The following is a 2,749-nucleotide window of genomic DNA, read 5'->3' on the forward strand; positions in this document are numbered from 1 at the left end:
TCCACTCCGAGTCCCCTCGCCCAGACTGCTCTCCCGAGAAGGTCGTCGGACCCGGGTCCGCGGCGTTTCCACGGAGCACGCAGAACGAGGTTTACGACTTTTTCCTCACCAGCGAATATGGCCGCGCCCGCGACGCCGGAGCACGCTGGGGGCGGCCATCTTTGAACGTATGACGTACAGCGATCACGTGGACGCGGTGGACCAATCACCAGAGCCGCTCGCGGCGTGGGGCGGCCCTTACAGCCGTCCCGTTTTCCGGCCTGTCAGCCCCATAATTGTCAAGTGTTTTTTTTGTTGTGGTGGTTCTTTTGGGGGGTTTTTTGGTTTTTGCTTTTTCCCAGAGGCTCGCGCTCCCCCCAGGCAGACGGGGCTGGGGGTAAATTCCCGCGAGCGGACTGGGCACGGGAATAAAACACGGTCACCTCATCTTTGCCGGTTGAACCCCGCACGCGCACCAAAAACTAACCTTGGCGGTAAGAACTGGCAGCGCTTCGCTCTATTGTGTGCACCGCGCGCTGAGTCAGCGTCCTCGTCCCTGGCAACGAACAACAACTTTCTGCCCCTCGGCCCTCGCGGCCAGAGCGGAGGAATGGACACGGTCGCTGAGCCCCTCCGATCACCGCGCCGCTAGCGGGAAGTTTCCAGAACCCGTACCGAAAATTTAAGCAGGCGAGACCCCCACCCCGCCCCCCGAAAAAAAATGCGGCCCCGGCGGCGATGTGGCATTTTTCTCGGGAGCACAATAGGCACGGCCATCTCGGAGGAAGTCCAGCGTCCGCACAGCGGAAGGCTTCGGGGACCCCGCGGTGGAAGCGCCTTTTGGGGTGGACCCTAAGCGATCCCGCCGGGAACGGAAACAATGGGCGTCGCGAGCCCCCGCCAGCCTCGTCCCGACCACTCCCCGGCCCCGAGCCCCCCGAAGTACCAAAGACGTACCTTCTTAGGCCGCCGCGGCTCCGGGTGCTGCCCCTGCAAATGAGTTTGCATTGTAGCAATGAAAGCAAACAGCACGCGCTCTTTCCTTTTATTTTTAACCCGGCTTCGTTCACATACCTACCGGCGTGAAGTCGATTCCGATCTCTAATCTCTAGGCTGAAATTGCACTGTCCTATGGGGTGTCCGAAGCTTTGGGGTCTTGACCGCAACCGACAGCCTCGTTTTTTCTTCCAGCGCCGAAATTCTTGCGCTTAAACCACGCATCTTTCGGTTAGCGGCCCAGTTGCTTCAACCCACTCGCGCCGCCAGGATTCTGTTCTTTTCGCTCAGCAAGTTGTTGTTAGCTGCCAAGAGTCCATTCCTACTCGGCTACACTGTGACGCAAGAGAACTGCCCCATCGTGGGGTGTTTTGTGTGTGTGTGTTTATAAAAGCAGATTGCCAATAGATTACACATATTCTAATTCGTCAGGGCACAGAGGAGAGGGGATCTTTTAAATGAGAACAGCTCTTAAAGATGATAAACCTGGGAGCGAATAAATAGGCAAGTTCCTCTCCAAACCACAGAAGGGATTTTAACTCCTCCCCTCTGCTACACTTTCCTACACTTTAGAATAGATTGAGGTTCTCAGCCTTCATGTTACTCTTATTTGTATGATTTGTTTTCTCTGCTCTCACCCTTTTATTTTCAGACTGATATTGAGGCGCTCTAATCACAGAGACAAAACTTTGAGACAATTCCATTTTTTTAAGAAGTCAAAAAAATGTTTTTAATAGTCCTAATGGCTCATTCCCTTTCATGCCAAAAATATTCACCGTCATGGAAATGTATTTAATTAAAAATGTTTTTTTTCCCTATGATATAGAATGTTTTGCCATCGTGGAAATGTTCTCCATCTGCACTGTCTGATATGGTGGTCACTGTGTGGTTATTGAGCCCTTGAAAAGTGGCTGGTCACATAGAGGAATTAAATTTATTTTACACTGAGATAGCCACATGTGACTAGTGGCTACTGAATTAACGAGGGCCAAACTATCAAGAAAATAATCACGGTAGAGAGCAAAGACATAGACACTTAAATATATATATATCTTGAGTCACTTTTACATTAATAGGAGTCTCCCCCATTCATTCAAATATGAGAGGACTTCAGGAAGTTGGAAAAATTGAGAGTATGGAAAATTTCCACAAACTTTTTGAAACCATGTTTAGGAGTTTTTTCATTCACATTTTGCATAGAAATTCCTTGATCCAACGATGCCGCATTTATTTCATCTAATATACATGTTTACATTACATTCTCTGATTCTAGAGTTGCTTGGTGGCACAAACAGTTAAGCTCTCAACGACCAGCTATTAGTTGGTTCTAACCCACTGATGGATGCCAAGGATAATAGACCTGAAAATCTGCCCAAAGACCGCAGCCTCAAAAGCCCTGTGTCGTCCTACTCTGCGCACCTGACACTCATGAGTGAGAATTGACTCATGTGTACATTCTCTGATTACATTAGATGCCGTGTAAAGATAGTGCTTAAGGTCTGATTTTGACTCAAATGAATTCATGTTCATCAACTTCAACCTGCATTTACAGATAAGCAATTGATGGTCTGTTCCATTCAGCCCCTGGCCTGGTTTTTAGCCTCTCACCATACTTACTCGGATCTATATGCTGAGCAAATAGAGAATAGCTTCTCTATGGGGCATCAGGATTAGAGGAAGGCGTATATTACAACCTGTGATATGCAGGTGACACACTTTGCTTGTTGAAAGGCAGGACTTGAAGCACTTGCCGAATGATCACAGACTGTAGCCT

The 2,749-nt window shown here is 49.0% G+C and overlaps 1 long non-coding RNA gene across 4 annotated transcripts in view; it reads right to left on the bottom strand.

Annotated features, from left to right (window-relative positions):
• Positions 1-1,472, bottom strand: part of LOC123521971 — a 6,985-nt gene extending 5,513 nt beyond the window's left edge. The window contains exons 1-3 of one of the 4 annotated variants that reach the window (XR_006680302.1): positions 1,058-1,472; positions 937-969; positions 7-535 (exon numbers count right to left, since the gene is read on the bottom strand). This is a non-coding gene — a long non-coding RNA (uncharacterized LOC123521971). Of the gene's footprint in view, positions 1-6; positions 536-936; positions 970-1,053 lie in introns of those variants that run through there. The other 3 variants (XR_006680301.1, XR_006680299.1, XR_006680300.1) reach the window with 3 other exon arrangements.
• Positions 1,473-2,749: the final 1,277 nt, after the last annotated feature.

This window comes from Echinops telfairi, unplaced genomic scaffold (assembly GCF_000313985.2).
Source record: "Echinops telfairi isolate 266 unplaced genomic scaffold, ASM31398v2 ScPeMD7_655;HRSCAF=1070, whole genome shotgun sequence".
NCBI lineage: Eukaryota > Metazoa > Chordata > Mammalia > Afrosoricida > Tenrecidae > Echinops > Echinops telfairi.